Raw genomic sequence first — 22749 nt, 5'->3', positions numbered from 1 at the left:
ATATCGAAGCATAACCTTCATTTAAATTACGGTAAGTATTTTTCTGCCTTTTCTGCATTTTTCCCCTCAATAGACTTAACATCTAAGCTTAATTTGGGGTGAAAAATTTCTGTAACTCTATATCAAAGAAAATATGTGGGCTGTGAGTCTGTCGGGAAAATAAAATTAAATCGATATCCGTTATATATATATATATATATATATATATATATATATATATATATATATATATATATATATATATATATATATATATATATATATATATATCGTAACATCAAATGTAACTTGACTTCATTCTGTATAGCTCTTTCTCGTTTTATATCAGCTGCATTTTTTTTTTCTTTTTGGTCGGCTCATGCATCATTCTAAAACTTCTCCCCCCTCCTTCTCTAGATAAAGCAACAACAGCAACCACAAAAAACTAGTGATGCCAGGCACAACAATGCTCGCCCTACAGCAGTTATTTTATATCTGTTAAGTACTGAATCAGCACTGCCATTTAGGTCATGGTGCCAAATGAAAGCCCATCTGAGAATTCCTGTATCTTCTATCTATCTATCTATTGCCAGACGCCTCAATCCCGTTTGGGGTGGCCACAAACAAATCGCCTCCAAGTCGCCCTGTCCCCCGCCATTTCACTGCCCTGCTCCCAACTCACACCCCCCTCTCTCATATACCTCTCCACCCCATCCCTCCATCTCATCCTCGGCCTCCCCCTCCCTCTTCCACCCTCCACCTCACTCACATACACTCTCTTCGTCAGTCTTTCACCCTCCATCCTCTCCACATGGCCAAACCATCTCAGTGTGTTCCTCATAACGCTTCCTATCACATCCACATCAACACCACAACGCTCCTTTATATCCTCATTCGTCAGCCTGTCTCTCCATGTGACTCCACAGGCTCCTCTTAAATAACTCATTTCCACTGCTCTCACTCTTGACTTGTGTCCTTCCAACAACGTCCAAGCTTCACTCCCGTACGTTAGGGTTGGTATCACAATAATGTCATGTAGTAACTTTTTCACTTCCATACTCACTTCCCTGTTTCTTATCACTGCTTTCAAAGAACCAGCAACCTTTCTTCCCTGCTGTACCCTTTCAAGCCCTTCACCCTTCAAACTTCCATCCTTACTCATCACACTACCCAAGTACTTAAACGTACTCACATTTTCCAATTCCTCACCATCCAACCTCGCTGTCCATTCACTGACTTCACCTCTCTCAAAGACCATCACTTTACTCTTCCTTACATTCACCTTTAGATTCTGTTCCTTACACACTCTCTCAAACTCATCCACCAAGCCTTGCAGCTCCCCTTCGTCTTCACTCAACAACACAGTATCATCTGCAAACAACAGTACAGGGAGTTTCCAAACACTATCCTCTCTCACCAGGGCCACTCCAACATCCACTACTCTACCTTGTACCTCTTTTATTACCCCATCCATGTACAGATTGAACAGCCATGAAGACGTGACACATCCCTGTTTCAACCCAACTTTCAAAGAAAAAAATTCACTTAGTTCACCACCCACACGCACTGCAGCCTTCGCACCATCGTACATACTCTTCACAGCATTCAGCAACTTCCCATCTACTCCATATATTCTTAACATTTTCCACAATCCTTGTCTATCCACCCTGTCATATGCTTTCTCCAAATCCATGAAAGCCGCATACAACTTCTTTCCCTTCTCTAGAAACTTTTCCACTAAAGATCTAAGAATGAATATCTGATCTACACAACCTCTTCCCTTCCTAAAGCCTCCCTGTTCTTCTCCAACTAATTTCTCTGTTCTTTCTCTAACTCTGTCAATAAGTATCCTACCATACACTTTTCCTATTGTACTAAGAAGACAAATGCCCCTATGATTACCACACACGTCTTTTTCCCCTTTTCCTTTGTGCAAGGGAATAATTATACCTGACTTCCAATCCTCCGGGACTCTACCTTCCTACCAAGCCAATCTGCACATTTTCCACATCCATTCTACTACTATCTCTCCCCCATGCTTCAGTATTTCACCACACACTCCATCAATTCCTGGGGCTTTCCCCGATTTAACTTTCTTCATTGCTTCCACAACTTCTATCCTACTGATTTCTTCCTGTCTTCTCACCTCCCTCCTTCTCCCAGCCATTCCCCAGCCACTTATACTTGCACTACTTCCATCCTCTACATTCAACAATTCCTTAAAGTGTTCTCTCCATCTGCTCACTTTTTCTCCCTTCTCCACTAGTAATCTACCAACAATTAGACCAGCACGAAGCTGGCCAAAAGAATACAAGAATACACGAAAGAAAGAAAACGCGTCTAACAATAAGGGCAGCATGGAATTTGCCAATAAGAATACAGTAACGCGACAGAATAGCAAGTAAACCGATAAGGAAGAGGTGTTTAGAAGCTTCCTAACCGTTCGAGAATACCGCTCGATGTGGTTGATGACAATAAAGAAAGTATTTTATCAATCGATTAGCTAAACATAGCTCAGCTAGAATGACATTACTGAAACATACTCACTGTTTGCTATCATAATAACCTACAGCTCTTTCTGCCAAGTTTATTACCTCGCCTGGGACGGAGTCTGGCAAGGTATTCTGTGTTGTTGAGTTTCTTTGTTTCTTTGTTTGCAAAATTTCTGAAAAACGACAAAATGAAATTACATGAAACTTTCAGGATATGGGAGCACTGGTTTCAAAAGGAAGTAGTAAATTTCTGTCTTCAGCCAGTTTCGAGTATAACTCCCTGAATATCCGTGACCTTGAGTTTGTCCTTTCAAGGTCATTCAAAATCAAAGGTCATGATACCAATTAAAAACCATATGAGACTTCCCATACGTTGAAAACCATATGGGACTTCCTATACGTTGATAATAATATATACCTATCTTCAAGCATTTTTGAGTTATAGCCTCCTGAATACCTGTGACCTTGAGTTTGACCTTTCAAGGACACTTAAGCTCAAGGGCCATGGTACCAGTTAAAAGCCCATAAAGGATTTCCTATATGTTGATAATAATAAATATCTCTGTCTCCAACGGGTTTCAAGTTATAGCCCTCTGAAAAACCGTGACCTTGGTTTTGACCTTCAAGATTAAATAGTTACCTCCAAAATTTAATCACTTCCTTTTGAGACCAGTGCTACCATATCCTGAAAGTTTCATGTAATTTCATTTTGTCGTTTTTCAGAAATTTTGCAAAGAAACTCAACAACACAGAATACCTTGCCAGACTCCGTCCCAGGCGAGGTAATAAACTTGGCAGAAAGAGCTGTAGGTTATTATGATAGCAAACAGTGAGTATGTTTCAGTAATGTCATTCTAGCTGAGCTATGTTTAGCTAATCGATTGATAAAATACTTTCTTTATTGTCATCAACCACATCGAGCGGTATTCTCGAACGGTTAGGAAGCTTCTAAACACCTCTTCCTTATCGGTTTACTTGCTATTCTGTCGCGTTACTGTATTCTTATTGGCAAATTCCATGCTGCCCTTATTGTTAGACGCGTTTTCTTTCTTTCGTGTATTCTTGTATTCTTTTGGCCAGCTCCGTGCTGGTCTTATTGTTGGTCGCATTTTCTTTTTCTTTCTTTCTTGTTTAATTGTGGCAGGAACTTCTACCCTTCAGAATTAACCAATTCTAACCAAACTTGGACACAACGACCACCCTATGACCTAATTGTGTCCATACAGTTTTGGTTGCTAGACAACTACTCGTTGCCTATGGTATGACAAATCTTAACTTGCGGCTAGGGCGTGGCGCGACCCTCTGTACAGTGGTGCCACGTTTCCCAAACCCCCGATGTGAAAGGGCTGTTATATATGTAAAAGGCATCACAAATACGATAAACACATATGAATACAATGTTAACGTGTGTATTATAATATATGAAAGAACAGCAAACTTATTATGCATAAAATATTTACACGGCAATACAGAAACGTGGCATTAATTTTTTAGTGTTGCTAAAAAAAAAATGTAGTCACCTTTATTGGCTTTTACCGTATTTCTGGCGTGGGTAATAATGTCACAGTTATGATTATAACATAATGTGTAGGAATATAAGTAAAAATTTGCCAAATTCTTAGTAAAAAAAAAAAAAAAAAAAATTTAATCCTCGTGAGCGGCAACACTCAGACCCAGTCTGAGGGAGGTGTTGAGGGAAAAATGGAGGAAGTGAGGGAAGGAAGGAAGGAAGGAGTGATTGAATAAAAATAAATTACGGCACCGCACCAGAGAGGTCATATGGTGACAAATGTATAACAATAATAAATATTTTTAAACATAATTAGATATAATATAAAATAAAGAAATGAAATCATAAGTTTATAAATCACTCATAAAAGAAACAAAATTCCCCAGGGTGACTCAAATCTCCTCCAGGAGAGAGAGAGAGAGAGAGAGAGAGAGAGAGAGAGAGAGAGAGCATCGCGAGTATGGAAAACGTGGCACCACTGTACAGAGCTTCGTGCCCCACCCTAGCCGCCAGTTAAGATTTGTCATACCATAGCAATGGCCGAAAATTCGCATTTCTCGTGCTTTTCACGTTTTGAGCTGTAGAATCATTACTAATGGGCGTAGAAAGGTCTGACTTCTTTAAGCGTAAACTTGAGGTCATTTCCTATCGGAAGTGTGCAATCCATTTCCTCCTCCTCTCCTCTAGTTTTTGAGTGACGACCCCGCAAAGATTGGCCTCAGTGTCCCTAGCTACCAGTACCGTTTTAAGAAATGCCCCCTAGTTCCCCAGGGGATCAATGGAATGGAATGAAAGTTTGCATGCTACAACTTTCTACTGTACACCTGTATACTACAATGGCCAGGTCAGGGGGCAAAGGTCATCAAATATGAAAACGTTGAAAATAGCTAAAATCATGGCTATGGTCACGCGAAATGCTAAGTCTCTGAAGATTATTAAGCCAGGGTACTTGAGTACCTCCATACAAAAATCACATTTAGTGTCGAAACACTTCCAGTTGCTGGCTGCGCCACCTATAGGATGAACCTCTGGTGGGCCTTTCTGTGAATTTCAAGTTTCCTAGCTCTACAGCTGGAGGATTGAATCGAATGAAATTTTGCTCGCTTATAGATGTTAAAGAGTGTGCTGGTACAAGCATGACCTATATCCGTCAGGCCAGGGGTCAAAGGTCACCAAGTGCAGAAAAAAAAAAATACGACCTTGCACGAGCGAAATGCTGACTCCGAAGTTTATTAAGTCAGGCCATGATTCTTTGTGGAATATTGCACTGGATAACCTCTATATACAAATGAGTTTTAGTGTCGAAACTTACTTCCTGTTGCTGACAAAGCTTGGTCCGCTTAGAGCTGGCGATTGTTGCCTACCGGCTTGTGTGTTATTCAATTATGTTGATATTAAAAACATAAAAGACGCAAAGCAGAGGATATTAATGGGTAGTGTGGAGAACAAATCATTAAGGAAGAGGAGCTTGAGAGGCTCCATTGCTAACGAGAATATAGTCCTTTGTCCTCAAGGTGCATGTCTGTTCCTTGCCTCCCCCCCCCGTCTGTCTGTCTGCCTGTCTGTCTGTCACACACACACACACACACACACACACACACACACACACACGCAAACACCCCCCCCAGACAGGCAAACACACACCCACACCCATACCCCGCCCGACGCACGCACGCACGTACACACACACACACACACACACACACACACACACACACACACACACACACATAAATTTTTCCACCGACCGTCAGACGATTCTGTTCAGGTTTGGGGAGTCCTCTCGTTGTGATGGGTGAGAATGTCTTTGATCCTTTTTGATAAAAAAAAAAAAATTGCTACCGCCACAATAAGAGATGATCACATTCTCTCTCCTTAGCTGCCACCTCTTCCACTGCATTCTTTCTCCTACAGATACTCCCTCTCCGCAAACGATTTTCAAGCATCATTTCTCTCCCTCTTTCCCTCTCAGTCCCGTATGAACCTTTCTGCCAGGGGCGTTATACTTGATAAGCACTCTAGCCTGTCCCCTTTCTTAAAACTGATCAGATTCGTGTCTTGGTAGTACAAATAACACTTAATTAGTTGTACAGAAGAGGTCACCTGGATGCTCCCGTCATAATCACCTATTCTACCTTCCTACCCATTGCTGAATAAACTTTGGTGGTGATAGTAAAAATAGATTATAAAAGTGACCATACAGAAGGTCAGCTGCATTCCTATCGTTACCCATACTTCCTATTCTCCCTGTACACAATTCTCTAGCATCCTATCCCTCCCTCCAGTGGGGTATATAGGTCCATGGAAAGGAGGGGGGGCAAAGGGGTGAATTCAGGAATTTTGTAAGGGGGGGAAGAGCGAAGCGAGCCTCTACGGCTTGGGGGTCTGGGGAGGCGCTGTAAGCCCCGCAAGATATATTTTGAGAAAAAAAAAAAAAAAGTGTTTTTAGGGGCATTTTGAGGCCTCAGGAGGGATATATTGCACTAATTTGATATTCAGTGACAAAACAATATAAAGAAGCTGATGTATCTTGGCTAAAACAATAATGAGCTGTTTGAAAAATATTTAATTAGGGAATTCTACAGTCCCCATTATTTATATAAAAAAATGCTAGATCATAATATACAATTGTTGATTTCCTTCATTCCTGGAAGTTGCAATGTTCATTTTTATGTGAAAAAAATAAAATTAAACTAAAACTCGCATTAATGACGGAGAGAGAGAGAGAGAGAGAGAGAGAGAGAGAGAGAGAGAGAGAGAGAGAGAGAGAGAGAGAGAGAGAGAGAGAGAGAGCTTACTAGAGTCGTGTGAGAGTTGATCATTTGAAATCAAGCAGCCTATTTTTACGGCTGAATTCATTGATTACTTCATCATAGTTCAACTCAGCATCCTTATGTACAAAAAGTAAGGCTAATCCATTCAGTCTTTGCTCCGACGTGGTGGAGCGCAGATATGACTTCAGATACTTTAAGCAGCTGAATGACCGTTCATTTTTTTTTTTTTTTTTTATGCAAGGAAGAAGGAATCAAAGGCCATGAGCCCGCAGTAACAGTTCCCTCCAAGAGAAAAACATAATACAATAGAGAGCCAAATTCAAGATCCGATCATTTTGAGATGCCTGGACACACTGCGTTTGAAAGACTGGAGATCATAGGCAGCAGGAAATACAGACAGAGGGAGACAGTTCCAGAGCTGACCTGTTGCATAAATGAAAGACTGGGAGTAACGGTTAACTCTTGCATTAGAGAGTTGGACAGAAAAGGGATGAGAGTTTGCTGCCAGACGGGTGCAGTTGTCATTGGAAGTGTTGCAAAGATATGCAACAGTGTTTCAGTGTTAGGATAAGTGCCAAATTCTCTGCAGACATCAGAGGTGCAACAACAGATTTTGGTCTATCTTTCTCCTCCCGATTCTTCCATGTGTTTTGCCATCTGTAATATTCTGCTTCCGACGCCTGTATGCTACCTTTAAGGAACTTATTGTATATTACAGCTGATCCATGTGTAGTCAGGGAAAGTTCAGCATTACCCACCTATCGAAACACTGGTGTGAGACGGGTGAATGTGAAGCGGCAGCCAGACCTGATGTGTCTGATAACTGATTGTGAAGAAGGGGGAAGCGGGGGACGGAGGGCAGAGGAGGGTTTGGTGATAGGTTGGGAATCACTTGTAAGTCTGCAATGTATGCCTTGGACGGTGTGTTTGAGTTAATTTAGTAAGGATAGATGAAAATATGATGCTAGCATTTTTTTATTTACTACGCTGGGTGGTAACCATATAACCAAACCATACGTGCTCCCTACGTGTCAACAAGTGGGTTGGTGTAGGATTAGTGCCCCTCCCCATAAAACAAATAACTCAAAGTCAAATGGCCACCCCTTACGGGATTGTGGCGTCTGGCAATAGATAGATAGATAGATTTTTTATTTAAAAAATAATGTAGACATCTGTAGAGTTAATGTTGTCAGGAAACTTATGGAAGTTTGCTGGGTTCGGACAGAGGTTTGAATGCTTTCATTCCCTCTCGACTTTAACATGAGACGTTTCCCCAGGAGATATTGGTAACGATATCATATATTTACATTTTGTGTTAACTCGGAAACAAGTCCACTATATCATATATATATATATATATATATATATATGTGTGTGTGTGTGTGTGTGTGTGTGTGTGTGTGTGTGTGTGTATGTACAGTATGTGGATTCTTACAGATTTGTTTAATTATTTATCCTCTGTCGTCCCTCTATAAACATTCACCTGCAAACATGTCCAATGTTATTCTGGTAATTATTCATCTCGAACTTAGAGTCTAGGGTAGTGTGTATTAATAATAAAAATTTAAAAGTTATATGAATGATTACCAGACTTATTGGTTTCCTTTAGACAGAATGATATGGGAAGTCCTAATTATAAGGCCAGTCTCTGTAACTATCCTTCCTGTCGAACATTACAAAACGAAGGCAAAGAAGCATACCTTTGACAGTAAACTCGTATTAGATATACATTATTGTAAAGACTCAGAGAAGAGTGTGATACCACAAAAACAACATAGAGCTTTTGCACTTTGAGAATACGTCGGACACATTATCATTGGCTATTGATACTGTGACGTGTGCAACTCTCAAAAACCTCCCACCCCCGGCCGCCCTCCCTCCCACTCACAATTACCAGACGTCAGGAGTCTGGCTGTGGCTTCGTAACTATTCGTCCACCACCAATGCTCCGAACAGTGGGTAATGCGGAACTTTCCCTGAATGTACAGCCGACAGCAGAAGTTCGTCCCTCTTAGCGTGCGTGATACGAGCCTGTTGATCTGGTAACACTGTATGAGATAGAGTTGACAGGTACGCTTTAAATGGCTAATATTAAAGAAATGTGTTCGGAGATAAGAACACATTCCCTAATGATAATATTAATTTGTAGCAGGTGGGATAATGTTATTGTGAAATGTTTGACATTGGTGTATGAAGATTCTTCGTTACGGACGCAGACGCATAGGATTATTTGGACTGGACTGATGTTGCCAGCAAGTATTATATGAAACATTATAGAACGATTGCAGTCCTAAAGGTGAGGTTGCAAGAAAACACTAATTACGATGTCAGTTACACACTAAACAAATACAGAAACTGACAGTTCGTGTTTCGCCAGTATGCGGTTTAGTTTTACAAGTTAAATCACTTCCTTTTCCGACCTCTCTCCCCACCCGTCTCTTCTCTTCCTAGTCATGCTCTGCCATCATCCACGTTTTATCGTTAATGCTGAATACCGTATGTCTGTAGATAAACTGTGGGAAACAATATAAAAGTGTCAAATGAGCTTCATTTCCTCCTCCATCGCTTGAAATGTTATCCATGACTTGAATATAAATGTTAGTAACATGAATAAATCGTCACTGTGGTGGTTAGGAGACATTACTCGTCACATTATATAACATTTATATAACCATCGTTAATACAGTGCTCCGAATACACTCCCTCTCCACCCCCTCGCCGTCTCCTCCCCTCCCCCTTCCACTGTCTCCATCACTTCTCCCCCCTCCCTTCCCCCCCTCTACCAGTACCCCTTGTTTCTCTCCCTCAACACCCCCAACCCTTCCCAACGATTTCATTTAACTGACTCTGCTTCTGTTTACCTCCCTAACTAGATCGGTTCTTCATAATTTGAATACAGTTATTACCATTTACAGGACTTTGAGACTTAATTGTAATGACATTATAAACACAATACTCGTGCATGTTATATTGCCAACTGTATTACACACAAGTAACCAAATTACTTACATAACAATATGTCCATCGTAACTCAGTGTTCAGTACCATCCCCCCCTTGTGGATTCCTTCCCTCCTCGCCTCCTTCCCGCTTTCTGTATCCCTCACTCCTCCCTTCACGTTATAACATATTTATCTGTGTCCCAGCTTGTAATATATGTAATCCCTTCCCTCACCCAAAGTATTCCTGCTTCCATAATCCCCTCCCCCCTCACACATTGTGTTCCGCACTAAAGTGAGACCTATGAGATACGTCTACTTATATATAATTTAAAACAATATGCCATCGACATACTTTGATCTGAACTCCCTCAACGCATGATCTTACAAGGTCAGAGAATGCAGTCAGCAAGATTATCTCTATCATTCCATTCCCATAGCTGCATTGCATGGTTAGAACAAAAGGTAACGGCATGGCTGTCCGTCAGCGCCCTGAACATCAGTTCTGCAACTGCCGATATTATCGATACAGGAGTGACAAGGACTCGGATGGATAGGAAGCGAACCTTTACCATAATTAACCCTTACACCGCGACAATCTCATACTTCCACTTACATCTGCCTGCTGTCCGGGCTCATGACAAGCATATTCCGATAAGGGCTTAATCTACTCATCCAGAGGGGTATAATCCCCCTTCATCGTATATTACGATGATTATGGTAGCCAAATGTATGAGGATACAGCTTTTGTGACTATCATCTATTTTGCTATATTTAATCGTAACTGAAGATCTACAAATTATCACCAAGAATACTGACAGTACTTTTAAGAAAATATTTTCTGGATGCGTGTAGATCATACAACATCTATCTATCTATCTATCTATAGCCCGACGCCCTAATCCCGAAAGGGTTGTCGCAGACAAAACGCCTCCAAGTCGCTCTGTCACCCACCATTTGACTCCCTCCCCCCCAACTCAACCCCTCCCCCCGATATTCCTCTCAACTCCAACCCGCCACCTCATCCTCGTGCTATCCCTCCCTCTCTCCCTCCCTCCACCTCACCTACATACACCCTCTTAGTCAGTCTTTCATTCTCCATTCTCTCCACATGTCCAAACCACCTCAGTCATACAACATACGCAATGATTATTTTTCATTTTATACTTTCTTTGGTGAAAAGAAGGACGTTTGTGCTTCATATTTTATGTATGTTGGGATTTATAAAATAAGTGTAAGCAAGATATTAATGGCTAGAGGAGGAGAAATAAAATGATCATTAAACTGAGGCACTGACTGCCGTCCTTTGAACAGTTAATGCCTCTTGACCGCCATTGTCACGGTCATTATAATATTACACATTATTAAAGGATACTATACAAAAACATGACCCAAACATCGGTATGTTGTTCGATTCCCGAGACAAAAATGAAAAAGGGAGAGAAAAAGACATTTGAAATGACAAGGGAGAGAAGTTGGGCAGGGTCAATACAATAACACGGTGGGGAGGGATTCGGAGTGTTGCAGGCTAGAAACAAAGGTTACTGGAAATGGGGGCGGAGGAAGGGGGGAGAAGTGATGGAAACAGTGGAAGGGGGAGGGGAGGAGACGGCGAGGGGGTGGAGAGGGAGTGTATTTTGGGCACTGTAAGAACGATAGTTAGGTAAGTATTACATAAATGATGTCGAGAAATGTCTCCTAACCACCACAGTGACTATTTATTCATGTTACTAACATTTGTATTCAAGTCATTGATAACACTTCAAGCGATGGAGGAAAAGAAGCTCATTTACACTTTTATATTATTTCCCACAGTTTACCTACAGGCATACGATTTTCAACATTAACGATAAAACGTGGATGATGGCAGAGCATGACTTGGAAGAGGAGAGACGGGTGGGGAGAGAGGTCGGAAAGGGAAGTGACAACTTATAAAACAAAATCGCATACTGGCGAAACACGAACTGGCAGTTTCTGTGTTTGTTTAGTGTGTAACTGACATCGTAATTAGTGTTTTCTTGCAACCTCACCTTTAGGACTGCAATCGTTCTATAATATTTCATATAATACTTGCTGGCAACATCAGTCCAGTCCAAGTAATCCTAGGCGTCTGTGTCCGTAACGAAGAATCTTCATACACCAATGTCAAACATTTCACAATAACTTTATTATCCCACCTGCTGCAAATTAATATTATCATTAGAGAATGTGTTCTTATCTCCGAACACATTTCTTTAATATTAGCCATTTAAAGCGTACCTGTCAACTCTATCTCATACAGTGTTACCAGATCAACAGGCTTGTATCACGCACGCTAAGAGGGACGAACTTCTGCTGTCGGCTGTACATCTGAGAATGCTTTATTTACACAAAGAGAAGGTAAGAGATAGAATAGATTCTGCCATGAAGAATGCTTTGAAGTGAAGCGCTCATTCAGCTGCTGTAATACTGTATCAATATAAGACAAAAAAACAGCTCGTCTGTAATAGGAGTATGCTTCTGCATCACCAGATTCAGTGGGGGGATTAGACTGGTACTGCTGTCGGCCTACACTCCTTGGGGCTTGAATCTCTCTTCCACACCTTTGTTCAGCAATCTCAAACAATCTTTTGAATGTATTATCATTCCTGTACATTTGCAACACATCTATACAATCTTAAACACTGACAAGAGCTTGCACTAGATCCATTCCATTCTGCAGGTATGTCGACCTAGTGGGACAAAACGGGAGGGGGGGGGGAGGGGAGCCATGGCCGACTGGCCCCTCCCCCTTCTATATACGCCACTGCCTCCCTCCCTCCCTCTCCCACCCACCTCGCCCTCATGCCAGGGAGCTAACACTTCATAAGCTCTCCATCCGCCACCCTGTCCCTCCCGCTCTCACGAGCGTAGCTACACGAGGGGCGAGACGAGGTGACCTGAGGTGGTGCACATATGTCTTAGGGAATCGTGCCTTACTACCCATGCCTATTAGGATTTCTCAAAGTGGACTAAATAATTTGAAGTTAACGCTCCCAGACGATGTAATCATCCATTGGTTGGATGCTTCCTACAGATAATTATAATCATCTGATTGTATCCAGAATAAAATCCTAACATGTTTAAAACTTACCTGCATGACAAACCTATTTGCACTCATGTTAGAGAAAAAGTTTACCCAGTCTTTCACAGGGTGGCGTGAGGCGAGAGTGATGGGTTAAATCTCTTCCTCCGTCCTTGTTACTTCATGTGCTGACTGTTTGTAGAAGCCAAGTGTGGGAAGCGTCTGTTTGTGTAGTTAGGGTGATAATTCCTTCTGTTCTCAGCAAATCAAAATGAAGTGGAGTAAAAAAAAAAAAGAGACGGAAAGAGGAGAATCTAAATTTAGCATTCGCAGAAATGAATATCTTTTATATTTTACGTTTCTATTTTTTCAGAAGTGGTCACTATAGGCACCATATATGACTACGAGGACAATGTTGAAGAGACTTCAGTTCAGATGGTTAAGTATGTGTTATCAGTAGTCTTCCACACCGAGGACAATTAAACAGCTTTGTTATTCAGTGGAAGTTTTGCCTGTAGTATGATTACATTAAGACGACTGGCAGCGACTCCAGAGCTGAAGAAAATAGTCTGAAGGAATTAGAATTAGGTAATTTAGATCTGTCATGTCCTGATGGATTCAGCATTTACTGCTGTTAATATGTGAGGCCAGGAAACAGTTCATAAACTGGGTAAAATTGCTTTCAGGAAGCTAGAAATAAATAACAGACTTTCCTTGGCGTACTAATACGGTGGCTATTTTCCTCGATGGCTTAGGAGGCTCCCTAACACTTCTTCGCTAGGGTTTTTAGTCTATTACACCTGCATATTTTCATGTATGTTATTCTTACCGCTTTGTTATCGACACAGTTTGCATATATTATACAAAAGCCAGCGTTAACAAAGGGTACGTTAAAAATGAACAGGTAAGGAACAGAGGCTGGGGAGCCTCCCAAGCCCATGAGAATGGATGGCAAATGTGAACTTTGTGTTTTATTCCGGCTAACGTCATGCGAGCTTATTCGTTCATAGAAACTCATCATGACAAATGCTATTCCTCTGCTAACAGCCAATAGATCAGAGTGGAGAAAATTGAGAGGCCTTTTTCCTTAGGCTGTAATAGTAGTAGTAGTAATGGTAGTAGTAGTAGTAGTAATGGTGGTATTATTATTATTATTATTATTATTATTATTATTATTATTAGTAGTAGTAGTAGTAGTTGTTGTTGTTGTTGCTGAAGAAGAAAAATAGGAAGAAGAAGAAGAAGAAGAAAAGGAAAATAAAGAAGAGGAGGAGGGGGAGGAGAGGAAGGAAGAGGAAGGGGAAGAGGTGGAGGGCTTGTCCCCAGCGCTAAAATTTTAGATTTTGATTAAAAAAGAAAAATTTCATTATCAGATTGGACGCTCTTCAGAGATTACAGTATACCAATTTACAGATTGAGACAATTGGCTTTGTGAACGATGCTGACAAGGGGCAATAGTCTTGTGCATGAGCGTCCTGCGGGCGACAGCAGCACACGGCAAGGAGTTACATGGCACAATGTCTGGCTTGTAATAACCCTGATCTATATCTGATGCATATTTGGCCTTATTAGGCTAAGTACCAGTTTCCTCACTTTATGAATAGTATCTCCGGACGAGTAAATTCATGTTAAAGGCTGGGGACTGGAAAAGTTAAATATACCTTTCATTATGCTCTTCAGTACGAGCGATCTCTACAGATTGGGAAAACGTCGTTTGACAAGCAGGAAAAAATTTAATCATAATAAAGTAGCTAATATAATCAAGGTTGTGTCCTTTTTTCTATAAAATCAGTTAAGCCTTTGGTCTACTTGAATTTTCCGCAGCTGAATACAATCGCATGGTAGGCTATAATCTGGTTGAATATACAAGTACCATCCCTTGCAGTAAAAGTTAATTTACCAGATTCCATCCAGCTGAATGAAACCGCCAGGATTTAAGTAAATTGGTGTGAATGGAACCAAGCAGTCTGCAGTGAGGTAATATGTTTGGGGAAGACTTGGTGTTAGAGCCCTGCATTGCAAGCGTGTAGTGATGCGATCGGGATAAGCCACACAGTAATTAGCTGGGCTTGATGGGCGAGAATCTCTCAGTTCCGTAAACTCATACAGTTAAAAAAGGAGATAAAAGTGATACATAATTTATGACTCACCGTGTGCAACACCGTTGGTAGAGCAGGTAAGTGATTAAAAAAAAAAAAAAAAAGATAACAAAAAAAAGTGCTTTTGGAAAAATAGGAAGGAAATTATAAAACCAACATCTGGAAGTGCTCAGTGCAAATATTTGAAATTCAACAACTTACCCTTCGGACCTTTACGCATGATCGCGAAGGGTGACTGCTCGTTGGTACTCTCCTCCAACTTTCAGGGCTGCCTCGCCGGCATTTTTTTCTTTTTCAACTTTCTGGTGATGGTTAGGTTTAACTATTTTTTTCGCTTCCCTCCCCTCTCACTTACTTTTTTTCAGTATGTATCTGTACTTTTGACTGAGATTTTCGTTGCCTCTTGCCCATGGATGATCCTCCCCCGCTTCCCACCTGATTACCCTGGGGGCATGACGACACTGTCAGGCCTTCTTGGAATGGGTTGACATGGCAATTTTAGTCTTAGCTATTCTGTCCTGGTTAACTTTCCTTTCCTCGTTTTTCTTTTTCTTCCCACTTCCCCGCTAATTCCATTGTTACGATGGCGAACAGAAGGTCCCACATTCCATGAATATATGCAAGGGTGTTTTCACCTACAGGGATCTCATGATTGTGGAGGATATACAGGTTAGAAGGTCATTGATGAATAGAAGGGAGGGAGTTGGTGTTAGGACAGAACCCTGAGGAACACCACAAGTAATAGCTGCAGAGAAGAAAGGTGGTCGTCTACAACAACAGCTATGGAACGACCAGAGAGGAAGCTAGAGATCAAGGCACAGATAGAAGGATAGAAACCGTAAGAGGGCAGTTTGGAAATTAAAGATTTATACCAGACTCTATCGAAAGCCTTTGAGATGTCAAGTGCAATGGCAAAGCTTTCGCCAAAGTCCCAAAAGGAGGAGGACCTGGAGTCTGAAAGATAAGTGAGAAGATCACCAGTGGAATGTCCCTGGCGGAACCCATATTGACGATCGGCCCATTGATTGTGATGCTTGAAATTATCGTTTTGACTACCTTCCTGGAAATAAGTTTGTTTTGGGCGACTGTAATGCCCATCACTATCAATGGGGTAGCTTAGGGATTGATGGTCGTGGGAGCACGTAGCCGACCTAATACTACAGTTCAACTTCTGTCTTCTGAAAGATGGTAGAACGACTCGTTTAGATGATCGTGCTGGTAATTTTTCGGCCATTGTCTCTGGCCTTTCCAGGTATACATCAAGATTCTATGTTACAAGCGGCTGAGGCTGTTATTCCCAAGACTTCTCCAGTTCATGCGAAACACTGAGGTCATTGGTGAACACCGGATTGCCGACAGACATTAAGGAAACGCAATAGGAGCTACAGGATTATTGACAGTCAGCTTTATTGACAGTCAGCTTATTGATAAAAACTTTATTGCCTGCAAGCATTCATAGACTAAAGCAAGGAGAGTAATCAGAAAGGCTAAACGTGACTCCTGACGTTCTTTTATGTCCATAGCGAATCCCTTAACCCCACTGGATAAAGTTTGGTCCACCATTAAATTACTAAATAATAAACTCCCTTACATCCCAGTGACTACTCTGCAGGCGGACAATAGCATCTTTAAATATCCCTTGGACGTGGCTAACATCCTCGTCAAAAGTTTTTCCCATATAAGTAGCCCAGCCTATTTCGACCAGCGTTTTCAAGATTATTAACGCACGGCTGAGCTATATATGTTAGACTTTTCCACAGAAAACGTAGACTTCCCGTAAAACCAAGAGTTTATGATGAACTTATTCTTGCCCTAAAATCCTGTGAAGACATTTATCCTGGACCGGATACCAACACGTACGGTATGGTCTAGCATCTTAATCACAACAAACTGATTAAGCTGTTAGCACTGTACAATGAACTTTGGGCCTCCCGAACGTTCCCAGACTCTTGGCACTTTGTACACGTCATACCGATACCCAGACAGGCTGGTCGTTTTATGAATCCCACTTCATTTCGTCCTACTGTGTTGACTTCTTGTCTGTGTAAGGTCATGGAACGAATGGTTGGAAGGAATGGTTAAGAGTACGCTTCTTTTTGTTTTCTAGTCGAAAAATTTGCTAAATGATCGGGAGTGAGGCTTTTGTAAATACGGAAGTACACTAGATCATTTAATGGAGTAGGAGCATTGCTAAGAAAAGCAATGAATAATTGGAGGGGAAAATTGGGCAGAACTGCGAAAACTGAGCGAGAACTGGATAATAATTTGACGGCGTTTTGGCGGAAAGCTGGGTGTTATGAGGCCATCTCGTCTGTAGCCTTTGTATTATTTCACTAGAGGACAAAGTAAATATTCGTCAAATGCATGCTCGGGCCGTGGGGAGGGAAATGGGGGGACCTTGACCCCCTTTGTGGGAGAGGTTTCTGGCGTAAGCAGGAATAACATAAATACTCTTTCAAAACAAGTCTTTCCTAAGGTTAATAATATTGCCTGGCGCCAGCAGGAATATACTAAGAAAAACCGTCACCGTAGAGAAAGGGTTAATGGACATTGCTTAGCAGCATCAATAAAAAGTTTTTTGTATGTTCAATAAAATCGTCTGGCAGTTGAAAGAAAAGACATCACGGCATTGAAGAGGGTATTTGAGACTGTATATTTTTTTCACTACGAGGAGTCTTCTGAGAAGACTGTGATGTGGTTGCAGGATTAATGTAAAATAGTCACCTTATTGAAGGAGATAATGGAGATTGTTTATAACTCCCTCAGTTCTAGAAGTCTCTCCTGTGCTGAAAAATGTCGCGTGGCAGATGTTGGAGTAAAATATAAACGACGTCATCTTATCAAACAGATTGGCAGGGTAAAACCGAAGGGGAGGAGGTTGATAGCAAGGGAGCTGACAGACTGGGAAGAGAGGAAGAGGGAAACGAGAAAGGTGGCTGATAAGTGGCTGGAGGAAAGAAGAAGGAAGGTTGATGAACGATGGACAGGCTGGGGGAGAGAAGAAGGGAAGTGGGGAAGGGATATACAGGATGGAGGAGAGAAGGTAAGATTGGGTGGGTTGACAGGTTGCAGGAGAGACGAAGGGAAGATGGGGAAGAGATGGACAGGCTGGAGTAAAGAAATAGAAGGGAAGATGAAGTGGTTGACACGCTTGACGAGACGGAGGGTGAAGGGCTGACAGGCTGTAGGAAAAGGAGACGGATTCACTGGTTGGAACGAGGAGGTTTGATAGCTGGAAGGGAAAACAAGGCGAAATAGGAGGGTTCGATAGAGTGAAGGAGGAAGGAGGGGGAGGAGGGGAGTTTTTATAGACTGGAGGTAGAGAGAGAGATGGGAGAAGGGGTTGAGAGACTGAAGGGAAGAAAAAAAGGATATGGGAGAAAGGGGTTCAAAGGTTGGAGGAAAGGGGAGAGAGGAACGGGACTGGAAGTATGCGTGTGTATTTTTTTATTTTTAACAGTCAGAGGTGAGAATGTGAAGGGTAGGGGGTTGACAGGGCAGCCCGAACCTTGGCAGGTTAGTTAATCACCTACCACGCGTAACCTCCAGGTGGTCCAGTACTTGTCGCTCTATACCGAACGATAACGAGCTTGTTAAGACTCACCTAGAGAGGAGGGCCGAACCTCTAGAAACTTGTAAGCAAGACGTCGATAAACTGCCAGAAGCATCAGTTAACTACTTGAGACATCAACAATCTGAGACTAGTAAACTACCAAAGACATCATTAACAGCCTGAGACATCATCAATTGCCTAAAACACCAGAAAACTACCTTAAGTATTAATGAAATGGCACAGATATCAATGATCTGCCTTAATCTTCAATGAAATCAATGAAACTTTCATAAGAGAGAGAGAGAGAGAGAGAGAGAGAGAGAGAGACTGAATATCCTATTGTATCATTAAATGGCCTGAGACATGAAAGCATGGTTGAGAAGAAAAGCTTTCGCCGTTATCGCTGACCTTTCTGGGACAAATATCTGAAGTCTCTCTCTCTCTCTCTCTCTCTCTCTCTCAAGCATATAAGGCTGAGGGAGAGAGTAGGCGGTAAGAAGTAACAAGAACCCTGAATGCTAATTATCTCACCAATTCCTCATCCTTGTCGGCTCTGTCCACAGTTCCACAGCACCCCAGAGAAATTACCACATTTTCCTTCAATATTCCTCCATGTTTTTCCACTTCTTCATCCACGCAAACGAAGACGGGAGAAGGGAGTGGAGGCGGCATAATGATGAATGGCAAGAGCAGAGTAAATAAGAAATGACGGTTCTTCGCTCTAGGGTATGGGTGGGGGGAGTCTTCGAAAGGGACGAATAAGGACGAAGAAATGAGAGAAACTGAGAAAAAATGATGAAAGACGAAAGGTCCGCGACTGACTGTATGTGTGTGTGTGTGTGTGTGTGTGTGGATCTTTGAAAAAGAAGAGAGTAGTGAGCATTGTGAGCATAATGACGAGGTGGGGAAGTGATGGTCGGATGTTGCAGGTTGACTGATGGGGAGTCGGGAGAAGATGGATGAGAGAGAGAGTTAGGGAGGCTAAAGGAAGAAAGTGGAAAGGAAAGATAAAAGTGGAAGAGAGGAAGAGGATGAAAGAGAAAAAGAAGGGAAGGATAAAAGTGGAAGAGAAGAAGAGGATGAAATAGAAAGAAAGAAAGAAAGAGGAGGGAGTACTAGCAGGGACTGGCAGGAGGAGAAAAGAGGATGTGATAAGTGTATGAGAAAACAAGCAGGATGAGGTGAATGGATGGTGTAGGGTTAGCGGGAAGCTAAAGGAAGGGAATGGAAAGGGATGGTGAAACAGGGAGAGAGACGGAGAGAGGGAATGGAAAAGGACAGAAAGTGGAGGCTAAGACTGGACGAGAAATAAAGAAGAAAATGAGAGTATTGTGATACATGCTGTGTATGGAGTGTCGAGAGTTGAGTGGATATGGGACAAGGAGAGAGAAGCTAATGGAAGGGAGTAAAGGGAGGAAGAAAGTGAGAGTGAGAAGGAAGGTGACAGAAGCGGAAACCAAGCGTGGATATGAAGCAAATGAGAAAGAAAGGAGACAACTAAATGAAAGTGTTGAAGGTATTGGGAGTTGAGAGGTGAACGGATGGTAGAGGGAAATGGAAGCTAAGGAAAGAGAGTGAAAAGGGAAAGTATAAGTAACGGAGGAGGGAAAGAGGAAAGAAAGAAAAAGAAGGGGATAGAAAGGGGGCAGAATATATATATATATATATATATATATATATATATATATATATATATATATCTATCTATCTCTATCTATCTATCTATCTATGTATCTATCTATCTATCTATCTATATCTATCTATCTATATATATATATATATATATATATATATATATATATATATAAAATAGAGTACTAAAGAAAAGTAGTAGGAATGGAGGATGGATGAAGGAGTAAGGAGAACGAGATAAAAAGTGGAAGAAGGAATTAGAAAGGGAGGGGGAGCGGAGAGAAGTAGATTGATTTTGATCTCAAGTTAAACACAGTCGAGGAGGTGAGCGGATGGGAAAGAGAGATAGGCAGGCTAAAGGAAAAAAGTGGAAAGGACTGATGGGTGAAAAGGAAGGAAATGAGAATGAGAAAGATATAAACTAGAAAACAAAAGCATTATAGATATGGGGAGCCGGAAGGTGAGTGAATGTGACAAGGGATAGGGTTGCTAAAGAAAGAGGGTGGACAGGGAAAGTGAAAGGGAATGAAAGAGAAAAGAAAGAAAATGGGTAGAGCAAGGCGTGTACGAGTAATTGTATAGAAGATAAACACAATAAAGGAAGGGGTAAATGGATGGGAAGGTATGGAGATGATAAGGATGGGAAAGAGAACATGAAAATAGGAGACAGGAGTAAAAAGGTAAAAAAAAAGAAGAGGAGATAGAGGATGGCAAGCCTAGGCTAACTATAGATACAAGGATAATAGTGAAAACTGACTGGTAGGAGAGAGAGAGAGAGAGAGAGAGAGAGAGAGAGAGAGAGAGAGAGAGAGAGAGAGAGAGAGAGAGAGAGAGACTAGAATACAGCTTAACTCCTGCACTTACGATGCCAGTCATTCCACTATATTCCGGCTGCAACAAAACGATCTCATTCAAATTAGGAAGAATCTCTTTGGCACTAGATCAGATAAGAATGATCTCCCTAACTCCTTGACCCCGATGATGTATATATATTTTTAGTTTATTCATGTTAATTCCGGACGGTTTTATTGAGCTTAGGAGAAACCGGGGGAACTGGGGGAACTGGAAGGCCTTAAAGATCCCCTTCAGTGCGGTAACGTATTATTCTACTTTTCTTGTTGTTTCTAGACCATTATATTCAAGTAATGGGAAATGTCGAGTAGTTAGGGGGTCAGTGAAAGCCATACATTGTTTCCCTAGTTCGAAATCTTTCCTAAGCTTAATAAAATCGTCTGGTGGTGGCAAGAATAAAATGCGAACAAATACACCACCAACACCTAACTACCCTACTCAGAAAAATCTCTCCCAGGCCGAATTAAATCGTTTGGTGGTAGCAAGGTTAAAGTAGAATTACGTCACCGAATTCAAGAAGTTAACCTCATTCACTACGAGAAGTATCCGCTAAGATGACTAAAATCGTCCTGAGGCAGCAAGAATAAAACACAAAAGCCTTCTTCTTACTGAGAGGAGTAAAAGAATTAGACAAGAATGAGATGGTTGGATGTACAACTTAAAAGGGGTATTGTAAAAAAAAAAACACACACCCAAAATATGGCTGAAAGTAAGAGAAAACAGGGAAAGATGTCTGAAATAAATTAATAACTGCTGCATGAGATGACGAATGACAGAGGAAATATACTGAGGAGGAGGAGGAGGATGAGGAGGAGGAGGAGGAAGAGGAGGAGGAGGAGGTGAAAGTGGTAATGGTGGTGGTGGAAAGGAGGAGGAAGTCGAGGTAGAGAAAAAGGAAGAGAGCGGAGAGGCAGAAGACGGGGCGATGCAAGAGGAGGTGGAGGAGGAGGAATAATCAGAATAAAGGGAGTTAAATGAATATACAACAGAAAATGACAGATGTAAAGAAGAATTAGAAGAAACGTAGATTGAAAAAAATAAAATCAAAACTACATTTTGTTCACTTTAACCAGCCGTAAACTACCATCTCTTCTTTTAGCAAGAAGTTAACATTAGAATATGGTGCTGGTCACAAAGTAGTGCTACGAAAAGGAAAGAACCTGTGTTGTTTTATTCTGACACTGAACTGTGAGAAATAAGCTGCAAAAGAACGGAAAACTTCATTTACTTCAAATGAATACTGACACTGAGAGAAAAAAAAATTAACGAACAGAAACCAAAGGGACGGAAGAAACGAAAGTAGAGAAAATCGTAGGAAAGAAAAAGAAAGTAATGATTAGGAAGAGAGAAGTTAAAAAAAAAAAAGAGGCACTAAACGGAAAATAAATGAAAACGAGCGAAGAAAACGAAAGAGAAAGGAAAGAGAAGTCAAAGAGAAGTAAAGAGGAAAAAACGCAAGTAGAGAAAATGAGAATGACAAGAAAGCGAAAGTAAGAAAACGCAAAATCTATCTGTCTACTGTATGTACAGTACCTAAGCTGCTTCCCCCAAAGAAAGGGAGCTAGCCGAGACAGGACGACACACTCTCAATTTACTCATCCAAACAAATTTTTTCGTATCTTAGCCCCAAGGGGAGATGGGACAGATCATGACTGCACCACACCGCACGAGAAAAGAAATTGATGGCAAACACATACGCGCGCACACACACGCACACACGGTCCTTGTTTTCACTTGACTGTGGAGAAGGGTGAGTTAGGCGTGTGTGTGAGTGTGTATTTACCTACTTACCCGTCCCCACCCAGGAGGGGCTCGGGTCGAGTATTGTTTTCACACGGTTTGTCTGTTTGATTTGGCTCTCTGTCTGCCTGTAACAAC

This window comes from Coenobita brevimanus, chromosome 24, assembly GCF_032717465.1.
Source record: "Coenobita brevimanus isolate Jiangsu-jjx chromosome 24, ASM3271746v2, whole genome shotgun sequence".
NCBI lineage: Eukaryota > Metazoa > Arthropoda > Malacostraca > Decapoda > Coenobitidae > Coenobita > Coenobita brevimanus.
This window is presented reverse-complemented; position numbering follows the sequence as displayed.